Here is a 23,598-nt window from a genome sequence, read left to right as displayed (position 1 = left end):
AAAAGGTTCTGTTCATTTCCTGTGGTCTCTTCACATAGATCAGAGGGATATGGCCCCCCATTCTCTCTGCTCCTACTACCCTGTCCGGTGTCCTGTTTTCTTCACAACACAGCATGGTCGCTACCACTACACAGATGATTTTCTACAGACATTTACCACGGAACATGAAAGCTGTAAGCAACATAAGCAAAAATACTTCTAAGAGGCCTCTGAGACGCTGAAGACTGCATTTCCTCTGTGAGGAGGGAAGAGGACACTGGAAGCTGTCGATAAAAACTCACCTGGACAGAGAAGCACAAAGTCGGGAAAGTCCAAGAAAGGCTGGAGTAAAAAAAGATGAATGTGGCTACTATAGATGCTAAGAAAGGATAAAATCAGACAAGAAATGCTCAAAGAAACATGAACATTTTTTGGAAAAGGAAAAAATATATGAATAGCTTTTTCAAGGTAAGGGTACAAAATAACTGGTTTTCTTCCTGGTTTTTCTCCTTGACTTCTATTCTTCAGCACACCTCTAAAATGTATGTGGGCTCCAATCTGGCCGCTACGTGGGCAGACAGCTTGTAGAGAGACAAGAGTGGATGCTGGGAGGCAAGAGTGGCGTGCAGGGGAAAGATTATGGAGAATGAGTCCAAAGTGACAGTGGAGACAAAGAGAAGTAATAGATTCAAGACATCAGAGGCAGAATCAACAGGCCTTGCCACACAGTTGGATGTGGGGAGAACGGGAGTGACCACAGGCAAGGCCTAGGTTTCCGGTCTGAACTCTGGGCTTCTGATGATGCCATTTCCTAATATGAGAGAAATGGGAACAAAACAGGTTTGGGGAGGGGCGAAGTTAAGAGTTATGGGGCAGGGGCTGGGCATAGTGGCTCACGCCTGTAATCCCAGCAGTGTGGGAGGCCGAGGTAGGCGGATCACCTGAGGTCAGGCGTTCGAGACCAACCTGGCCAACATGGTGAAACCCCGTCTCCACTAAAAATACAAAAATTAGCCAGGCATGGTCACAGGCACCTGTAATCCCAGCTACTTGGGAGGCTGAGGCAGGAAAATCGCTTCAGCCCGGGAGGTGGGGGTTGTAGTGAGCTGAGATTGTGCCACTGCACTCCAGCCTGGGTGACAGAGTGAGACCCTGTCTGAAAAAAAAAGAGTTACGGGGTAATTTAAATGCTCATTTAGAAATTCAAGTGGAGCTGTTAAGTAGGTGATTGCATCTATATATCTATGTTTACAGGGAGATGTCAGAGGTAGAAATGTAAATCTGGGAGTTTTTCATTCATCTATCCAACCAACAAAAAAATTTTTTTGCAACTACTGTGTACCAAACACTGTTCCATGTGTTAGAGATATAGCAGTAAAACAAGATGGACAAAGTTCCTGCTTTCACGAACCTGCAATTTCTTCATCTGTAAAATGGAAATAATACCTTACTACTTATGAGGTTAAGTGAGAAAATGTAATACTTGTAACTATACTCAGCACATGGCATGTGCTTAATAAATGCCAGTTTTTATCAGTTACAGAAAACAGACAATATGTAAATAATTTCAGAAAAATAATACATGCCATGAAGAAAACAGAACAAGAGGTTACAAAGTGACAGGTAGGAGTGGAGGGGCTATTTTTAATTGGTGGTTGGGGAAGGCCTCTCTGAGTAAATGACTTTTCAGCTCACACCAGAATAAGAAGGAGCCAGCTCTGTGAAGATCTAGAAGAATAGTGATGAGGGGGAAAGTAGCAGGTAACATTGGAAAAGGAGGCAGGAACTAGCTTATAGATGGCCCTTCCAGCCATGACAAAAACTGGAATTTTTTTTTTTTTTTTTTTTTTTTGAGACAGGGGTCTTGCTCTGTCACCAGGCTGGAGTGCAGTGGCATAATCTCACTCACTGCAACCTCTGCCTCCTGGGTTCAAGAGATTCTCCTGCTTCAGCCTCCCGAGCAGCTGGGATTACAGGTGCCCGCCACCGTGCCTGGCTAATTTTTGTATTTTTAGTAGAGATGGGGTTACACCATGTTGGCCAGCCTGGTCTTGAACTCCTGACCTAGTGATCCACCCGCCTTGGCCTCCCAAAGGGCTGGGATTACAGGCGTGAGCCACTGCGCCTGGCCAGTCTCCAAGGTCTTGGACCTGAGCAACTGTGCAGGTCCCATCAACTAAGACGCAGGAAGCCTGGTGAAAGCAAATTTTGGGGTTAGAAATCAAGAGTTCTGCTTTGGCTATGTTAAGTTGGGAAGACGATCAGACTCCTCAGTGGAGAGGTCAAGTTTGCACCTTATGAGCACAGAGTTCACAGACGTCAGAACTAGAAATGTAAATGTGGGAAGCGTCAGCATAGAGCAGAACTAGATGTCATTGCCAGGGAGGGAATGCAGAGTAGGGGCCCTAGGACCAAATCCTAAAACACTCCAACATTTAGAAGTTAGGCAGAAAAGGAGGCAGGAAACAACATTTGGGAACTGGCCAATGAAACAGAAGGAAAACGAGTAGTGTGTGGTGTCGTGGAAACCAACAGAAGTGAGTATTGCTAGAAAGAGTGCTCTGGTTTTAATGTGTCCCCTCCAAAATTCAGGTGTTGCCAACGTGATAGTATTAAGAGCTGGAACCTTTAAGAGGTGATGAGGCCACGAAGGCCCCTCCCTCATGAATGGGATTAGGTCCCCTTCTAAAGGGGCTTGACGGAAGGAGTTGGCCCTCTTGCCCTTCCGCCATATTAGGATGCAGCAAGAAGTCCCTCAACAAACGCCTTGGACTTACGAGCCTCCCAAACTCTGAGAAATTTCTGTTCTTTAAAAATGAGCCAGCATATTCTGTTACAGCAGCACAAAACAAACTAAGACAAGGAGTGGGTGATCATGTGTGTCAATCAATATGAGGACAGAGAACTGGTCCTTGGCTTAGCAAGCTGAAAGTTGTTTGTGATCCTGAAAAAAGCTTTTAATTTTAATGGTCAAGGTGAAGGTCCAACTGGAGTGGGTTGAAGAAGGAATACAAGAAAAGTAGAATCATTAGCATGAAGACAGTATATGACTTCGACCATTTAAAAATGTATAGGCCTGGCACAGTGGCTCACACCTATACTCCCAGCTCTTTGGGTGGCCCAAGGCAGCCACCCAAATCTGACCACCCGGATCACCTGAGGTCAGGAGTTCCAGACCAGCCTGGCCTACATGGTGAAACCCCGTCTCTATTAAAAATACAAAAGTTAGCTGGGCGTGGTGGCAGGCGCCTCTTAGTCCTAGCTATTTGGGAGGCCGAGGTGGCAGAATTGCTTGAACCCACGACGCGGAGTGCAGTGAGCTGATATCGCGCCATTGCACTCCAGCCTGGCAACAGAGTGAGACTCCATCTCAAAAAAAAAAAAAAAAAAAAAAGTAAAAGAGTGAAAAGGTGAAAACAACCCAAATGTCCAACAACTGATGAATGGATACACAAAATGTAGCATATGCAGACAATGAACTATATTATTCATCCATTAAAGGAATGAAATACTGGAATGTGCTACAACATGAATGAACCTTGAAAATCCTATGCTCAGTGAAAGAAGCCAGTCACAAGGCTGCCTATATTGTATGATTCCATTTCTACGAAATGCCCAACAAAGGTAAATCCATAGACTGAAAGCACATGAATGGCTGTCAGGGGCTGAGGGAAGGGCGGATGGGAAATGACTGCTAATGGGTAACGGAGTTTTCTTTTGGGCCAATGGAGATGTTCTGGAATTAGATACTGATGATGGTTGCATAACATAGTGAATGTACTAAAAACTGGTAAATTATACACTTTAAAAGGGTCACTTTTATGGTGTATGAATTATATCTCAATTTTAAAAATGATTATAGGTTAAGTATAGTAGAACATTAGAGTAAGAAGGTATCTTCCTTGAGCTTTTTCTGAGGACCACCAGTGAAGCTGAGTACTGACAACAGTGAATTAGCTTCTCCCCATCTTGCCTTTCTTTTCCTCTGCAGAGCTGCTACTACTCCCCACATTAAATATCCACCTCTGCAGAGATTTAATGCTTATACAAAACCAAGGAAAGAAAAAAAGTGTAAACAATTAGAAATAGCTTATCCAGAACTGTGAAAAGGATCCCCTTCTCTCTCATTTGTAACTAAGTTTCCTAACACAGCTCTGCATGAATTTGACATCTTAGCAACCTGTGAAATCAGGAACTTCCTAAGCCGCTTTAAAAAAAAAAAAAAAGCCTGTAATTTTCCGAGTTACTGTAACAGGCCCCCTTCCCCTGCCATAGTCTAAATAATTACTGAATAATCACTGGAAAAAAAACTGACAACACTTTGAAACTCAGGTTTCCAAGCCACTGGTTTGGGTTGATAGTTTTTAAGGCTAAATAAAATCCCCAGGTGTCTCTCTTCATCTGGGTTGCAGTTGCTCCCTATTATCAGGAAGTATTAATACTTTTCCAAAAGCAAAAGCCACTAAAAGCAGTTTAAAGGAAAAGAGATACAAACAAGGACACCAGAAAAGTGCAGCAATTTGCAAAACAGGCTCTAGGGTGGAAAAATGCTATTTACAAATCTGCTTTTACAGATATGCCTCCATGTCTCCTGAGTTTTCACCACAGCCCAGGCATTTCGTTTCCAGGCCCGGCCAGAGCTGGGTTTGGGTGAGACACTGGCTGTCAGAGCCCAAGGATCAGAAGCACTTCTGGGCACTCAGCACAAATGCTCACAGGACCATTCTTTTCTACTGAGAATACAGTAAGATGCAAACACAAATGATAAACTTAAGTCCTTGCAGGATAAATTTCAGGGCAAAGGAAATCTCTGGATTATAAACACAGTCAATAGGCTAATCATGGCAAAGGAAGCTCTGGACTCTTGAATCTTGTAATTACACTAACACAACTTTTTGTGTTGTGTTTTGAGACAGGGTTTCACTCTGTTGCCCAGGCTGGAGTGCAGTGGCATGATCAGAGCTCACTGCAGCCTTGAACTCCCAGGCTCAAGCAAGCCTCCCATCTCAGCCTCCTGAGTAGCTGGGACTACAGGTGTGCACCACCACACCAGGCTAATTTTTTTTATTTTTTGTAGAGACCGGATCTCACTATGTTGCCTAGCCTGGTTTCAAACTCCTGGGCTCAAGGGATCCTCCTGCCTCAGCCTCCCAAAGTGCTGGGATTACAGGCATGAGTCACACACCCAGTTGATCAGTGGTTCTCAAAATACAGAGTGTATCAGAATCACCTGGAGGGCTTCCTCAAACCCAGACAGCTGAGGCCCAGCCCCTGAATTTCTGACTCAGCAGGTGTAAGTAGGACCTGAGACTGCCTCTCCCAGGTGATGCAGATGCTTTTGGTCCGGGGAACACACTTTTTGAGAACCACTGACCTGAATTCCTCTTTGACCATTATTCTTTCAAATTCTAGCTCAGATGTGGCCTCCTCTAACAAGCCTTTCTTTCCAACTTCCATATCCCCTACTTCCTTCCCCAAAAGAATTAATCATTGTACATGCTGCTGTTGATTTCATGTGATACTATAATTTATGGACATGTGTATCTGTCCCATGTCCAGTACCTAGGCCAGTGCTGACATGTGGCAGGGGCTGTTTGGTGAATGAGCACAGCAAACTCGTAGAAGGTCCTGATGTACAACACGCTCTTTTCCTGTGCCTTGGGCTCTCTACTGCTCCCCTTGCTCATAATGCCCTCCACTTTACCTGACTTCTTCAAGGCACAGCTCAAGCACTGCCTCCTCTAAGAAGCCTTCTTTGATACTCCCCCTGCCTTTAGTTTGTGTTAGGTGCCCCTATTCCTTTGGGCCCCCAACCAACCTGTCTATACATATCTTACTAAGAGCTACCATTCATTGCATGCTAAATGCCAGGGACTCAAATAAACAGAACTGAATTAAATCCTTTAGAGGTTCTTTGGCCCAGCAATTCCCGCTTCTGGAAATTTATCCTACGTGCCAGCAGAATGATCCATATACAACTTAACTCCCTATAGCACTGGTTTTGAAAACAAAATATGAGATGGCAAAATATTAGGAAACCTCAATACCCACTGATACAGGACTGTTTAATTACTGTATATCTATATAATAAAATGGTGTGCAGCTGTCACTGATAGGGGCTAAGTAAAAAAAGCAAGGAGAGTGAGAAAAATGTGAAAATGCTTGTTAAAAAGGGGAGAAATTTTCATATGAAATAAGGCTACATGTGGGGGGAACTGGGTGGCAGGGAGACTTTTACTTCATAATCTTTCTGTACCTTTTGCATTCTGAACAGTGTTATTACCTATGCAAACAAAGTTAAACATGAAAACAATTTTAAAGACCTTTAGAGAATCACAGAGCAAGAGATTAGGGTGCCCCCCATTTAAAAATGAAATGAGTATGAGGAACTTCTACAAAGTTTAGATTTTTTTCCCTAGATGACTTGTTCTGTATCTATGAAATGGCCAATAATGAGTTCTATTTTCTCTCTATTTCACATATCTGCATTATTAGTGTCCTCAGTGTGAGCTAGGGCTAAAGAGTCAATCCAGCACAGCTGAAGTTCATTAAATCTAATGACTACACTGCAGTTCTTTGTGTTTTTGAAATGGAGTTTTGCTCTTGTTCCCCAGGCTGGAGTGCAGTGGCGCGATCTCGGCTCACCACACCCTCCGCCTCCCAGGTTCAAGCAATTCTCCTGCGTCAGCCTCCCGAGTAGCTGGAATTACAGACATGCAGCACCACACCCGGCTAATTTTGTATTTTTAGTAGAGACAGGGTTTCCCCATGTTGAGGTTGGTCTTGAATTCCTGACCGCAGGTGATCTGCCCACCTCAGCCTCCCAAAGTGCTGGGATTACAGGCGTGAGCCACCGAGCCCAGCCGTTTTGTTTTTGAGATGGAGTCTCGCGCTGTCACCCAGGCTGAAGTGCAGTGGCACGATCTTGGCTTACTGCAAGCTCCGCCTCCCGGGTTCACGCCATTCTCCTGCCTCAGCCTCCCGAGTAGCTGGGACTACAGGCACCCGCCACCACACCCGGCTAATTTTTTGTATTTTTAGTAGAGACAGGGTTTCACCATGTTAGCCAAGATGGTCTCGATCTCCTGACCTTGTGATCTGCCCGCCTCGGCCTCCTAAAGTGCTGGGATTACAGGTGTTAGCCATCGCGCCTGGCCTACACTGCAGTTCTTACCACACCTGACCACTCCGTATCATTTATCTGTAATCACTTCCTCCTCCTTAACACACAGTGTCTCTGGGTGTCTATGTGTCACGATCCTTTGGTTTTCCTCCCGGCTTTCTGATTCCTTCTTAGTCTCCTTTTCCAGTTCCTCCTCCTATGCCTGTTCTTCAGATGCCTTAACGTTCTGCCTTCGACTCTCCTCTAGCTCTCTGCACTCTCCTGGAGCTCCTGGTGACTCTCACAACTTCAATTAACATCTACAGGCAGATAACTGATTTCTAGCTCCAAGATGCATTTCTCTCTGAACCTCAGATCAGCACATCCAGCTGGTGGGCAGCTCCTCCATATTCTTCCAATTTGCCGCTCTCCAAGTTAACTTATCACCTTTCCTCATGAACCTGGTCCTCCTTCAGTGGTTCTATTGCCATTACAACCTGCCTACCCACTTTCTCCAGGCAGGACTTGGGGGTCATGTTTAATGGATTCTTCATTTTTCCATCTTCACCCCTCAACTATTTGGCCTTTCCTAATGTTTTTGAAGCCTCCCTTTCTCTTACAACCTGCTGCTACTTTCTAGTTGGGGCCGTAGTCATTTTTCACCATCATGATTATTATACATCTCTCAACTGGAATCTCTGCCTCCGCTCTCCCTCCATCCACTCTCTACCCTGCAGCCACAGAAATTCTTTCAAAATGCAACTGACCATTTCCCTCCTTTAAAACCTTCCCTTTGCTTTAAAGTCCAAATTGGTTAACTTGGTTTATAAGACCCTGCATGACCTAGCAGCCCCGCTACTCCCTGCAGCCTCATCTATGAACACCTGCCTCACACTTGCCTCCAATGCACATTTTATGCTTTGGCAATGTTATCCTGGAACCCACCTGTGTTCTCTCAGAATGCTGCTAAATACAGCAATTACTCAGCAGTATGTAAAGACAGCCTTGAAGCCTGGACCCCACCAAACTCCAAGATGAAGCAGCTAGTGGCACAAAACTTCTAGAACTCACTCCCCCTCCGGTTACCCTAGTAATTTTTGTTGATCATTTATGTCACCCTTTATGACAAGGACATCTGAGGTGAACATCCATAGTATCATACACATTTCTCAGCTGCCTCCCCCAAAACTGGCATCAGCAGAAGAGCAAAGTAACTCTAAGAATCACACTCTACCTTGAACTCCACTCCTGCTACAAGGTTTGCAGCTGGGTCTGCTTACCCTTCCCTGAGTCAATATTTTCTTTGTGACAGAGATAGAGTGTTCCTGTAGACGGGACTTAGGTGTGACTGTGTAAGGGAGAACACAGACTGGAGACATGTATCAGGGAAACAGGAACCTCAGCCTAGAATTCAGCACACCAGGTATGCGTGTGCCCTTCCTGCAGAGGAGTTAAACTCAGCTGCCCTTCGCGGACTTGCTCCCACTCAAAACCGTGCCCAGCTCCTCTAGTTCTTCACATCAAGTAATCAATCATCCACAGTCATCTGGTCACTTACCTGAGTCCCTCCCTGGATGATTCCTTTAATATTTATGGCCTAGCAGTTTCTGGAAAGGATAAGGAAAGCAAAAGCAAGGTAACTGCATGGACCTTCTGTCATTCCCACTACCAGGGGTGGGGGATAACCACCCCCTCAGAAGTAGAAGGGAAATAAATACCAGTTAAGGCAACTCAGCTTTCAGATAGCTCTGAAAAACAGCAGACAAGAGTTTTTGAGGAAAATAAAGCTCCTTAAGGGCTGACTGGCAAAGAAGGCCACTGAGAAATTTATATTGAAAGTTTTATATTAACATAGGAGCTTAGGGCACTTAAGAGGAGATTATAAATATAGTTAACAAAGTTGCTATTTTTCATATAATTAAACGACAGAGGTCAACAAACTATCTCATCTTTACGTCATTTATTTGTCATTACCATCTATATAATTACCAGAAATGTTTCATTTGCAGATATGAACATAGCTATATAACATTACCCTAAAGAATGGTAATTGTATTATACTAGAGTATATACAGTATTGTAGAGTATATATGCTATTATACTCTGTGGCACTGAGCAGATGGAGGTATTAGAAGGAAACCTATGAAAGAAGGAAAAATATGTATTAAGCATTCATCACACGCTAAGCACATTCACAGGCCTTATCCCCATTTTACACCTGAGAAAACCAGGGATCAGAGAGCTTAAGCATCTTGCCCATATCAAACAGGACTGACCCCTCAGCAGTCTCGCTATACTACACTGACTAGCACAACTCTAGTTAACTTTGCAGGACAATTTCCAGAAAAGATCATGGAACTGTGCATGTGCAAGAACAAAGTATCTTGACCTGGGATGACCTAGTGGGAGTCAGCCAGATTTAAGACACAAAACAACTATATTAAATAATTTTTTGTGTGTGAAAATTCAAAATTAAACAGATAAATTAGGAGAGAATTCTTATAAGAGCAAACAAACTTCTCTAACAGATCTGCACCTATATTTAGAGACCATTAACTTCTTTAGTACTGGGGTGCAGGGCAAAGGGACTTACACAAAGTCATGAATTATAGAGTTAGAAGGATCCTGTGGGTTCATCTCTCATATTTTTTAAAAAAAAGAAACAAGGGCCAGGCACACTAGTTCACATATGTAATCCCAACAATCTGGGAGGTTGAGACAAAAGGATTGCTTGAGGCCAGGAGTTCAAGACCAGCCTGGGCAACATAGCGAGACCTCATCTCTAGTTGTCTTTTTATTAAAAAAAAAAAAAAAAAAAAAAAAAAAAAAAAAAAAAAAGAGAGAGAGAGAGAGAGAAAGAAAGAAACAAACTTGCCAGGCGCGGTGGCTCAAGCCTGTAATCCCAGCACTTTGGGAGGCCGAGACGGGCGGATCACGAGGTCAGGAGATCGAGACCATCCTGGCTAACACGGTGAAACCCCGTCTCTACTAAAAAATACAAAAAACTAGCCGGCGAAGTGGCGGGCGCCTATAGTCCCGGCTACTCGGGAGGCTGAGGCAGGAGAATGGCGGGAACCCGGGAGGCGGAGCTTGCAGTGAGCTGAGATCCGGCCACAGCACTCCAGCCTGGGTGACAGAGCGAGACTGTGTCTTTAAAAAAAAAAAAAAAAGAAAGAAAGAAACAAACTTGGACTAAAGAGGTCAAACGACTGATTTAAAGCAGCATAGCCAGACCAGAAGTCTCTGATTTATACTATTCTAATCTGAAACCGAATCAAAAACTTGGAAACAGCATAGAGACAGGCCCATTGGATTACATTCGGATCAGCATCATTACCAACAGAAATCCCAGAAGATATGTCACATGAGGTTGTCCTCCTACTGCTGTGAACCTTAGGGTTAAGCAGACCATATCTTTATATTTATTTCATACTTAATAATGCTAATTTCAACAATCAGGTCCACATACTTCATTCCTACATTGTAAAAGTTACACAACCATCTGAACTAACCATGAATTAATGACAACTTTTTGCCTCATCTAGCCCCATTTAAGTTCCTCTTGGCTGGGAGAGGCTTATACCTGTGATCCCAGCACTCTGGGAGGCCAAGGCAGGTGGATTGCTTGAGTGCAGGAGTTCAAGACCAGCCTGGGCAACATGGCAAAACCCCACCTCCACTAAAAATACAAAAAAAAACCCCCAAAATTAGCCAGGCATGGTGGTGTGCGCCTGTAGTCCCAGCTACCTAGGAGATTGAGATAGGAGAATCACCTGGGCCCGGGAGGTCGAGGCTGCAGTGGGCTGAGATTGCACCACTGCACTCCAGCTTGGGCAACCTGAGTGAGACCCGGTCTTGAAGAAAAAAATTGTTCCTCTGCTTTTTCTGCTCACGTTCCTCCTGGACACAGTTAGGAACAAGCCACATGCTATTTATCTTCACGGTTGCTCAGCAGCCTTCATTCATCTCTAATTGACTTTACATCGTATTTCCTTCAGTGATACTTTCAAATCATTCTCATAATTCTTCTGATACCCAACTACTCTCTGCTGCCACTCACTCCCAGCTGAGGGACTGTACTCCAGCTTTAACGAAGCTCAGCTTACTAGACTTAAGCTTCCTCAACTTCCTTATTCTCCATGTCAAAAATGCTTTTCACCTGTTTTCTCTTTCTGCCCTCTCTCTCAGAAGAGAAAGTGGTCTTCTTCCTTCCTAGAGTAACTTCTCCACCCACAAGAACCTTTCAACCCATTTCCTTTATACTCTTTTCCTTTGTGCATCTTCAGTCTTTTCTTCTCCAATGGCTTTGTGTCTAGTGCAAATACTCAGATCTCCTGAACCCTGAATTAAACAAAACAAAACAAGGCAACTATACCTGTACCCACTCAAGCACTTACCTTTCTAGCTCTTATCCCTCTGCCTCACTGCTATACTTTTAAAAGTGCCCATGCTTCATCAATCAACTCATTCCTTAAGCTTTTCACCCTAGCTTCTGTCACCACCTAAACTGCTTTCTAAGGTCTCCAGTGATTTCCTAGTTATTATTTGGAATCCTGTTCCTGTGGCCTCATTTCCTGAAACTCCCTGAAGCATCAGACTCTGCTGACTTACTTTGGTTTCTTGAACTGTTCAATGACTCTGAGGGTACAGACCATACTGGTTTTTCTTCTCTATTTAACTGCTTCTTTACTGCCTCTTCTTTCTCCAGACCCCCAAAAAAGACATTCCCCACATCAGTCTTCTTTCTTTTAGTTCATTCGTAATGGATTCCAACTGGGGAGTCCATTCCTATTCTGAATGGGGATTTAGCTGTTACTGTCATATAGGTAAATTACAAATCTCTATCTTTAGCCATGACAACATAGGTTATTTCCAACTTGTTGGATAGTTTCATTTGACTATATTCCACAGCACATTAAAACATGTTTTTTTTTTTTTTTTTTTTTTGAGGTGGAGTCTCGCTCTGTCGCCCAGGCTGGAGTGCAGTGGCACGATCTTGGCTCACTGCAAGCTCCGCCTCCCCAGTTCACACCATTCTCCTGCCTCAGCCTCCCAAGTAGCTGGGACTACAGGTGCCTGCCACGATGCCCAGCTAATTTTTTATATTTTAGTAGAGACGGGGTTTCACCATGTTAGCAGGATGGTCTTGATCTCCTGACCTCGTGATCCGCCTGCCTCGGCCTCCCAAAGTGTTGGGATTACAGGCATGAGCCACTGCGCCGGGCCGTTCCTACTGATTTCTATCAGTAGTGCCTTATTTATAAACTGAAAGCTCTTCAAGGGCTGAATCCTTATTAGCACCTAGTATAGTACTTAGGGATTTAATAAATGTTTGAAGTAGTAATCACCTGTTTCATGAGCTATTTAATTACCTGTTTTATAACCTACATAAATATACCTTCCATAGTATTTCAGGACTTTGTGAAGAGATCTACCTTCACCTTTATACAGTGTTACAGTGGGAGCAAGAAGGCCTGGGCCTGACAACTTGCTCTGCCACTTAGCTGTGTGGCCAATTCATCTTCCATAACCTCAGCTTCCCTATCAGTAAAATTAGGATAACAGGTACCTGCAGAATAAGTGAAAAAGTTTCTTAAAACCCTTAGCACATGCTTGGCATGGAGACCCTATTTTCCAAAGATGGGCTAACACAGCATAACATATCTCACATGCTCTTCTTCAAATATGACGACACTTCTCCCATGGAATAGTGGGGTCCCATCCACTCCCCGTGAACCCAGGCAAACCTCTGTGACTGCCTCAACCAAGACAATATGGTGATACTGTGTAGCTTCTAAGGTTATGTCATAAAAATGTCATGCATTTTCATCTTGTTCCCTTGGGAGGTTAGCTCCTAGAACACACCTGCCATGCTGTGAGGTAGGTAAACATGGAGAGGTCACATATAGGTGCTCCAGCCAACAGTCCCAGGTGGGACCCAGCTGACAGCCACCATCAACCCTAAGACACGTAAGGAAACTTTAGAGATGACTCCAGTCCCGTCTAGCTGCAACTGCTTGAGATACCCCAGGAAAAACTACTTAGCTGGGCCCAACCAACCCCCCAGCAAGAGATAATAATAAAATGATTATTGTTGCTTTAAGCTGCTAAATTCTGGAGTGATCCGTACATAGCAATAGATAAATGAAATAATTGGTGCTCAATATGTTGTAGATGTTAACATAATGCCATTTTAAATTTCAGTCTCCTCTCAACCCTTACTTTTTCGGACTGATGAGTCCTAAACTTATCCTGACCTCACATGGCAGGCACCACTCTCATTCTTTTACGTCATGAGTGCTTACTCTGTGTCAGACCCTAGGCTAGATCCATGTCTAGATCCTAGACAGGACAGTGAACAAAACAAAATCCTGACTTTGTGGAGCTTTTATTCTGATCTGGTAGAAAGACAAACAAATCTATAATATAAAATAAGAATTATTATTTGAGACAGGATCTGACTTAGTCTGCCAGGCTGGAGTGCAGTGGCGTGATCTTGGCTCACTGCAACCTCTGCCTCCAGGGCTCAAACCATCCTCCCACCCCAGCCTCCTAAGTAGCTGGGACTAAGGCACATACCACCATGCCCAGCTAGTTTTGTATGTATTTTTGGTAAAGACAGGGTTTTGCCATGTTGCCCAGGCCAGTCTTGAACTCTTGGCCTCAAGGAATCCTCCCACCTTGGCCTCCCAAAGTGCTAGTATTACTGGTGTGAGCCACCACACATGGCCCCAAGAATTATAACAAGAACTTATAACAAATTGCACAATAGTTTACATATATGTTGTGTAGTAACAAAGGGCTCTCATGCTTATTATTTGTTCTTTTCCAGAAACTAAAGGACTCCAGTTATTTAGCTTCTAGATTTACCTTTTAAATTTGGAGTAATAATATAATACTTCATTTTGTATTTCCAGTTCCTAAATGCACTATCTTGTATTGTTAACACGCCTTGTAGCTGGGCATGGTGGCTCATTCCTGTTATCCCAGCACTTTGGAAGGCCAAGGCAGGAGGATCACTTGAGCCCAAGAGTTCAAGACCAGCCTGGGCAACATAGTGCAGCTTCATCACTACAAAAAATTAAAAAAATTAGCTGAGTGTGGTGGCGCACACTTGTAGTCCCAGATACTTGGGAGGCTCAGGTGGGAGGACCACCTGAGCCCTGGAGGTGGAGATTGCAATGAGCCAAAATCATACCACTTCACTCCAACCTGGGCAACAGAGCGAGACCCTGTCTCAAAAAAAAAAAAGAAAAAAGAAGAAAAAAAAGCTTGTGCCTCTTTTCCGATGGCTTATATAGACTAGTAAAATGTTTCTATAACCTTTCCTAATTACTTGGTTCTTCCCAATATGGATGACTATCATGCTAAAACATTGCTTATATTATGTGAATCAATGGGGGAAAAGATAATTTACAAAAATAGAAGCTGGGCCGGGCGTGGTGGCTCAAGCCTATAATCCCAGCACTTTGGGAGGCCGAGATGGGTGGATCACGAGGTCAGATCGAGGCCATCCTGGTGAACACAGTGAAACCCCGTCTCTACTAAAAAATACGAAAAACTAGCTGGGCAAGGTGGTGGGTGCCTGTAGTCCAGGTACTCGGGAGGCTGAGGCAGGAGAATGGCATGAACCCGGGAGGCGGAGCTTGCAGTGAGCTGAGATCGGGCCACTGCACTCCAGCCTGGGCGACAGAGCGAGACTCCGTCTCAAAAAAAAAATTGAAGCTGCAGCAACTTGTATTTTTAATTTATTAATTTATTTTTGAGCAGGGTCTTGCTGTGTTGTCCAGGCTGGAGGGAAGTGCTGTGATCACAGCTTACTGCAGCCTTGACCTCCCAGGCTTAAACAATCCTCCCACCTCGGCCTCCTGAGGAGTTAGGACTACAGGCACACACCACCACGCCCTGCTAATTATTTTCACTATTGTAGAGAGGGTCTTATTATGTTGCCCAGGCTGGTCTCAAACTCCTGGACTCTACCTTGGCCTCCCAAAGTGCTGGGATTACAGGTGTGAGCCCGGCCTGTTTTTATGATTATAAAAGTTTTAGGCTGGGCACAGTGGCTCACGCCTGTAATGATCACTTGAGGCCAGGAGTTCGAGAGCAGCCTGGCCAACATGGTGAAACCCCATCTCTATTAAAAATACAAGAATTAGCCAGATGTGGTGGCACGTGCCTGTAATCCCAACTACTCAGGAGGCTAAGGCAGGAAAATCGCTTGAACCCAGGAGGCAGAGGTTACAGCAAGCTAAGATAGTGCCACTGCACTCCAGCCCGGGTGACAGAGCGAGACCCTGTCTCAGAAAAAAAAAAAAAAAAAATTATAGACACTCATGGTTTAAAAAAAAAAAAGCTAGAAAATGTACAATTAAGAAATGAATAAAGAAATGCCAGAATGTTTACTGATTATTCCTGGGTGGTGCAGATAATTGTAATTACTTAATCACACACACATACAAATACACACACAGCATAAAAAATGTTAATAGTCACACAAGAACATTTCCAGCACTGTATAAAGTTCTCTTGGACAGCACCTTACTACATTACACTGCCGCTCAAGACTAGGGTCTGTGGTAGGTACATTTAGTCTTTGTCCATGGGATCATAATTTCATTGACCAGACAGACACATAAAATAGCAAACAACCCAAGGCCAGTGAATGAGAGAGACCAGGCCGAGCACGATGGCTCACACCTATAATCCCCCAGCACTTGGGGAGGCCAAGGCAGGTGGATCACTCTTGAGCCTATGAGTTTGAGACCAGCCTGGGCAACATGAAGAAACCCATCTCTACAAAAAATACAAAAATTAGCTGGGCATAGTAGTGCCCAACTGTAGTCCCAGATGATTCGGGAAGCTGAGGTGGCAGGATTGCTTGGGCCTGGGAGGTGGAGGTTTCAGTGAGTGGAGATGGTGCCACTGTACTCCAGCCTGGGTGACAAAGTGAGACCCTGCCTTAATAAGAACAGACCACAAATATTATCAAAGTTCAAGGAAATAAAGAGGTAACTACAGGTTGATATGGAAAAGCCTTCACATGAAGGAGGGAGACATTTACTTAATAACTCACTGAGGGATATGCATATTCTGCAGCAGTCACTGCATGGGCCTGAACTGAGCAAGACTTAGGGGAACCACAGTTTAACAGAGATAAACAATCCAACAGTCAGTCACCCTCCACCCCACATCTTTCATTAACTAGCTGTGTTACATAGGGACCTCTGGTCCTTATGAAGGAGTGATCTCAGACTTCTGGTCTTAAAATGCTGTGATCCAAAAGGAAGAGGAAAAGAGAAAGGCACCAGCGAGCAAGGGAAGCAACGGAGAAAAGGTACAAAGTGGACAGCATGAGCTGGATATTCTAGAACACAAAGCAGACCCAATGGTGACTTTGTGTTGAGGAAATACTCATTCAATCAACATGTTTACTGAGTGCCTATTATGTACCAGGCACTGTTTTAAGTGCTGGGAACACAGAAGTGCTCAAAATAGAAATCCCTTCTTTGAAAGTCCCAGCATTCTAGAGGGGAAAGAAGTGACTTAAAAGATTAATAAGAGACCATATTGTATGTCAGATGAATAGTGTTATAGAGTAAAACGAGGCAGGAAGAGCAATAGGCACTTTCAGGAGCTGCGTTCTAAATTAGGTGGCCAGGGGAGGCTCAGTAAGAAAAACCTGAGCAAACACTTGAAGACGATGAGGGGCTGATGGAAGCAGAGGTCTGAAGCAAAGAGCAGCACATAGGTGCCGAAGCGTGAATATGAGAGACTAGGTTGGAAAAGTGAGGAAAAGCAGGTAAATCTTCTAGAAAGAACTCTAGGTCTCGGAGTCTGCAGATTTAGATTTCAGTCAGAGAATCATTATCTCAGAATTGGAGAGAACTTTACAGTTCATTCAGTACAACCACCCATTAGATGGTTATTATTGGTTTTCTTCTGTTTTTTGAGAGTCTCACTCTGTCGCCCAGGCTGGAGTGTAGTGTGTGATCTTGGCTCACTGCAACCTCCGCCTCCCAGGTTCCTCTCCTGCCTCAGCTTCCTGAGTAGATGGGATTACAGGCATGCGCCACCACACCCAGCTAATCTTTTTTATTTTTGGTAGAGACTGTGTTTCGCCATGTAGGCCAGGCTGGTCTCGAACTCCCACCCTCAAGTGATCTGCCCGCCTTAGTCCCCCAAAGTGCTAGGATGACAGGCATCAGTCATTGCGCCCAGCCATATTATGGTTATTAATACACACAGGGTCTTGCTCTGTCACCCAGGCTGGAATGCAGTGGCACTATCACAGCTCACTACCACCTCAAACTGCGGGGCTCCCAAGTAGCTAGGACTACAGGCACACACCACCATGCCTGGCTAATATTTCTTATTTTTTTGTAGAGATGCTGGTCTTGCTGTGTTGCCCAGTGTAGTCTCAAACTCTTGGCCTCAAGCGATCATCCTGCCTCAGCCTCCCAAAGCAGTGGAATTACAGGCATGAGCCACCATATCCAGTCCCCATTAGATTACTAAACCCATATTACTCCTCCCAGGTGACCATCTTGTCTTGGCTTGAACAATTTAGTGGATATATCTATCTCCACGTACGAAGTCAGTCTGTCACCCGTGGAAAGCCCTGCCTTAGGCTTTAATGTGGGCAAAAATATGTTTGCTAGTAGTATCTCCTCTTTGGTCTTTTTAGGGGTACTTTGTATTCTATAAACTTCAGACATCTGAAGATACTCAGATCTTCTCCAAGATTTATCTCCTCTTCACGTTCAACTTAGCTGATTTTAACTTTTTTTTTTTTTTTTTGAGACAGGGTCTAGCTCTGTCACCCAGGCTGGAGTGCAGTGGCGCGATCACAGCTCACTGCAGCCTTGACCTCCCAAGCTCAAGTGATCTTCCCACCTCAGCCTCCCAAGTGGCTGGGACTACAGGCACATGCCACCATGCCCAGCTATTAATAATTTAAAAATTTTTTTTTGTAAAGACAGGTTCCCACTACGTTGCCCAGGCTGGTCTCAAACTCCTTAGCCCAGTGGATCCGCCTGCCTTGGCCTCCCAGAGTGTTGGGATTACAGGCATGGGCCACCGCGCCAGGCCTAGTTTAACTCTTATATGACATGATCTCCTGCCATGTAAAGTAAGTTAAGGGTGTCTCAGCTGCAAGCTACCAAAACTGACTTTGGGTAACTTAAGTTATGAAAGACAGGAATGTACTGGAAGGATATGTAGTAGGACACAGAACTGAGGAAAAGCTGAAGACTCAGGTGGTTGAAAACAACAGCAGCTCTAGCGCCCAGATATTAGGAATTAGCCTGTGGTTGTCATGTCACTGTTTACTGAACTTTTGTTACTGTGTCATTCAACCTAAGATTCAAATTAAAGGAGGAAAGCATCTATTTGCCTAACATCTGTTGGCCTGACCTGGGCCATGTGCCTACCACCTAGTTGGTCAGGGATGAACTGTTCTCCAAAGCAAAATTGAGCTGTTATCCCCAGAAGAACCTGGATTGGATGCTGGACCGGCCAAAACAACTTATGTCTACTAAATTCTCTCAAAATGTGATGCTTCAAATTCCACGTGATCTAGATACGGAGGAGCAACACTAGGGTACTGTCTCCACACATGCTGCATGACTGGGAAAGTGACCAAATGCGTGCCTGCTTCCTGCCAGACAGTGATGCTCACAAACATATTTGGTTGTTCCTATGACAATCAAAGAAAATGAGTGCAAAATGCTTTATAAACTTGAAGCTAACTGTAGTACTTAATACAGTAAATGCTTGTCACAGCCATTTTATATAGATTTTATTTAATCTTCAAAACTACTCTATTTCTTGATTACATGCTAAATTAAAAAAAACCAAAAAACTATGAAGGTGGAGATTATGAGCGTAAACTCTAGAGTCAGACTAAGTTCAAATCCTGACTCCACTCCTCCAATCTTCAGCAAGTTACTGTTTCTGTGACTGTTGCCTCACCTGTAAATGGGCATAATACTAACAATACCCAGGGCTGATGTGAGGATTGTGAGTTAATACAAGTAAAATTCTTAGAACTGTGACTGGTATATATAGCAAACACCTAATACGTATTAGCTATCATTATGAGTAGCACTAATTATTCCATTTTTGCAGGTGACAGAAATGAGGCATCAGAGAGATAACTAGTAAGTTCTCAAAGTTTATAATGGTAAAGCTAGGCCGGGTGCAGTGGCATGCACCTGTAATCACAACAACTCATGAGACTAAGGTAGGAGGATCTCTTGAGCCCAGGAGTTTGAGGTTTCAGTGAGCTATGATCATGCCACTGCACTCCAATCTGGGCAACAGAGCAAGACGCTGTCAATCAAGCAGGCAAGCAAGGAAGCAAGCAGTAGTGCCAGAAGTTGAACTTCATTGTTGGTGCTCCTGACTACCATACTGTTTTCAAAAGACAAAAAAAAAAAAAAAAAGTGGTAATTGGACTTTAACCCTATACTCAAGTCACGTAATTAAGGATATTTACAAATGAAATTCAAACACAAGAGAGGGAAAAGGGAAATGATCTGTTATCTTTTCTTTTTTTTTTCCTAGTTTTTTGAGACAGGGTCTCCCTTTGGGCCCCTTTCCACAGATATTTATTGCTCACCTACCACTGTTCTAGGAGACGGGGTGAGGTGGTGAACAACACAAAGCCCCTACTTTCATAGAGCTTACAATGCAGGCAAATATTACAAAGAAGAAACTGTGGTTCAGTTACCAGGTCTGTCAGACTCTAAAGCCTATACTGTATCTTTCAACCATGTCATCTCTCAGTGGATACAGCTTTTCCCTAAAAGTATATGCCTAAGCATGCAGTCTTGACACTACACTCTAGACCAATTTAAGCTTTCTCTCTCTGTTGGCAGTCCAGTGACATCTTCGCAATAAAGTGTTCCTTCCCCAACTCTCAAACTATACCCTATTGGCCGGGTGCGGTGGCTCACGCCTGTAATCCCAGCACTTTGGGAAGCCGAGTCGAGCAGATCACGAGGTCAGGAGATCGAGACCATCCTGGCTAACATAGTGAAACCCTGTCTCTACTTAAAAAAATACAAAAAATTAGCCGGGCATGGTGGCGGACGCCTGTAGTCCCAGCTGCTCCAGAAGCTGAGGCAGGAGAATGGAGTAAGTAAACCCAGGAGGCAGAGCTTGCAGTGAGCCGAGATCACGCCACTGCACTCCAGCCTGGGTGACAGAGGGAGACTCCATCTCAGAAAAAAAAAACAAAAGAGAAAAGAAAAAAACCCCACCCTATCAGGCCAGGTGTGGTGGCTCACGCCTGTAATCCCAGCACTTTGGAAGGCCAAGGCAGGCGGATCACGAGGTCAAGAGATGGAGACCATCCTGGACAACATGGTGAAACCTCATCTCTACTAAAAATACAAAAATTAGCCGGGTGTGGTGGCACACGCCTGCAGTCCCAGCTACTCAGGAGGCTGAGGCAGGAGAACTGCTTGAACTCGGGAGGTGGAGGCTGCAGTGAGCCGAGATTGCCCCAGTGCATGCTAGCTTGTTGAGAGAGGGAGACTGTCTCAAAAAAAAAAAAAAAAAAGAAAAGAAAAAAAACAAAACGAAACACCACAACTGACCTATCAGTGGTAAACATATATTGACATGTATAAACTACCCTCTCTCATTAATCCCTAAACTACCTGAGGGCAAAAACCATGTCTTAGCCGTCTTTATAAGTCTAGAAGATATACACAGTAGATAATAAATCATTGAGAGGAATTCATGAGAGTAGTTTCAACAGAGTTGAGGGTAGAAGCCAGACTGCAATGAACAAAGCAGTAAATGTTAGAGAAGAATGTAGAGTCTGCTTCTTAAGGACAAGTCTAGAAAGGAAAAGCAGGAGAAATGGTAGTAATTTGAAGGGAAATATGATCACAGGGAAGTTTCATATAGTTTTAAGAATGAGAAATACTTGAATACAGTTGTTAAGGTAGTACAGCAGTTAAAAGAGAGGAGTTTAGAGTCAGGTAGACTTAAATTCTGTGTTTGGAAAGCAGAAGGCATTCAATAAATGGTTTCAATGATTATTACTACAGGTAGGAGCCTGCACTCTGGTGTTCTAACCCCTCCCACATATCCTGTGCTCCAGTCTAGATTCCCTAAGTCTGTGTATAATATGTGATGGCAAAGAAACAGGATCTTTTTTTCTTCTGTAACACTCATTGTGCTATTCCCATTTCCTTGTGACAGTCTGCATGAGCTCATGAATGGCTGCTGTGGAAAATTACTGACGTCACCAGCTGAATAACAGGCTATCTGGAGAGTAAGCAAGATGAAACTCATGTTAAATTATCAAAGGTACAAGATTTTGGGCTCCTGCCAAAACCTTCATTGAGAACTAAGAGAAAAACTGAAAACACACAGAGCTTTTTTTAAGCTTCTGAGCCAGCAGGATGTTCCTACATCCACTCTAGCGACAGAAAGATGGCTGTAAAATAAAAGAGATGATTATCTCCTCACTTCCCTTCTCAATATTTCACCCTAATGTCAGGTTCATTTCTGTGAGGTTCTACCCCAGTTCACTTTTCTATCAACCTGATATGTTTCCAAATTCACGAGGTATGCGTTTTTACATTGAAGCAATTGTTTGTTTACAGCCTTTTAATGTTCTGGTCATTGGTTATGTTCACCTGTTACCCATAGCTGATCAACAGACACCTCACCCTCTCCTCTCCCTCCCAGACCACAAACCTCCACGCTTAAAAAGGGACACGGAGAAGAACTAAAGCTCAGGCTACTGTGATAATTAGGGATGAAAAAGCTGCATTCACTTAGGACTATCAAAAGCCAGGAAAGATATCTATCTATAGAATTACAAATTAATCCGGCCTGGCGCAGTGGCCCACGCCTGCAATCCCAGCACTTTGGGAGGCCCGAGGCGGGCGGATCACCTGTGGTCAGGAGTTCGAGACCAGCATGGCCAACATAGTGAAACACCCCCTCTTTACTAAAAATACAAAAATTAGCCGGGCGCGGTGGCGGGCGCCTGTAGTCCCAGCTACTCAGGAGGTTGAGACAGAAGAATCCCTTGAACCCGGGAGGTGGAGCTTGCAGTGAGCCGAGGTCGCGCCACTGCACTCCAGCCCAGGCAACAAGAGCGAAACGCAGTCTTAAATTAAAAAAAAAGAAAAGAAAAGAAAAAAAAGAATTACAAATTAATCACCAAGAAGAGAAATATGTAGAACAAAGATGTAATTCAGTTGTTTAGAGTGCAGAGAGAATTGGAACTAAAAGAGATGAGCAAGAAAAGTGGGAAGTGTATATACTTACAAACCTAATCACAAACCTGTCACGCAAACTACGAGTAAACGAGTCGAAGTTGAAAATGCAGTTTTTGTGAAGCAGAGTCTGATTGGACTTGAATTTACTAAGAAAGAATCAAGAAGGGTGTGGAATATTCCAGGATATCTCTATCCCACCACAAAACAAAAAGCCATCAACCCACCCCAACTCTAGTCACCCAGTCACTGAAAACCTTTGAAACAGCTTCATTTTTCTCTCCAAATAAAAAAGAGCCTAGATCAGTAAACTAAGTATGAGAATAATTTTCAAAATTCCAATCCTAACCACACCGGGTGATTCTGGCTAACGTATGCCTCAGTTTCCCCCGTGCTAAAATGCAAACACACCTGTGTTCCGAGTCTCGGCGTGGATCCGAGCCCGGGTTCTGCACCTGGATCTGACTCTCAAAGGGAAAGGCGCAAGTTAAACCTGAGGAGGAGTCTGCAGCTGTCCCCGTGCCGGAGCCAGCCAGGCTTTTTAAAAAAAAGCCCCCCGCATCAGGCGCGGTTTCTGTAAAACCGCTCCCGGCTGCCAGCGCGGTGGATTCCGGTTCCCGCCCCGAACACCTGAGGTGGCCTCGGCCGTCTAGGGTCAGCCGGTCCGGGGTACGCAGCCCACCTCTCCGCCCCGCCGCGTCCCCGGCCCCCGTTCCACCCGCGACGCGAGTAAGGTCGGCCCGGCGGCTCTCCGGCCCGAGGCGGTGCTTCTCTCTAGTGGGCGCCTTTGGCCCGTACATCCCTCGGTCAAACAGTCCGACCACAAACGCCCCGCAACCCCAGCCTGAGGGGAACTTGTGGGCGCCGTTCAGTCTCTGCTGACTCCTGTCCCCGCACTCACCTGCCCCACGGGCCACCTCAGCGCCAATCCGGGTCAGGTTAGCGGCTTCCCCGCTCGCACCCAGTCAGCGCTCAGCGGCGCCTAAGCGCACGCGTGGCGGGGCGGAGCATAGGCGGCCGCGGGTCATGCTGGGGGCTGTAGTCGTTCCCGCCCACTTGGCGGGACGCGGCCAGGAGCTTTGCGACCCCGTCCCAAGGCCTGCAGGCACAGCGATGCTTTTGCCGTCTCACCAATCCTCACATCCACCCAGGCTTCATCATACCTTTCTGGGGACTCCTAACCCTCGTGCTTCCACTAAAGCTATGGTTACAAACATTAGAATCTCCTGGTTCTTAAATGAAACTGAGCACCAGCCAGGGAAAGAGGGCATTAAG

At 44.7% G+C, this 23,598-nt stretch overlaps 1 protein-coding gene across 12 annotated transcripts in view; it reads right to left on the bottom strand.

The window, feature by feature from the left end:
* The window catches only part of LOC105464400 (small G protein signaling modulator 3), a 36,182-nt gene extending 12,850 nt beyond the window's left edge, over positions 1-23,332 (bottom strand). For 9 of the 12 annotated variants that reach the window (XM_071080626.1, XM_071080628.1, XM_011712252.3 and 6 more), the window contains exon 1: positions 23,225-23,332. The gene's annotated coding sequence lies outside the window, so the exon portion shown is untranslated. Of the gene's footprint in view, positions 1-8,026; positions 8,172-23,224 lie in introns of those variants that run through there. The other 3 variants (XM_011712259.3, XM_071080630.1, XM_071080625.1) reach the window with 3 other exon arrangements.
* Between the last annotated feature and the right edge of the window lie 266 nt (positions 23,333-23,598).

This window comes from Macaca nemestrina, chromosome 15, assembly GCF_043159975.1.
Source record: "Macaca nemestrina isolate mMacNem1 chromosome 15, mMacNem.hap1, whole genome shotgun sequence".
NCBI classification, from domain to species: Eukaryota; Metazoa; Chordata; class Mammalia; order Primates; family Cercopithecidae; genus Macaca; species Macaca nemestrina.
The sequence above is the reverse complement of the archived record's forward strand: the minus strand, read 5'-3'. Positions and strand labels throughout refer to the sequence as shown.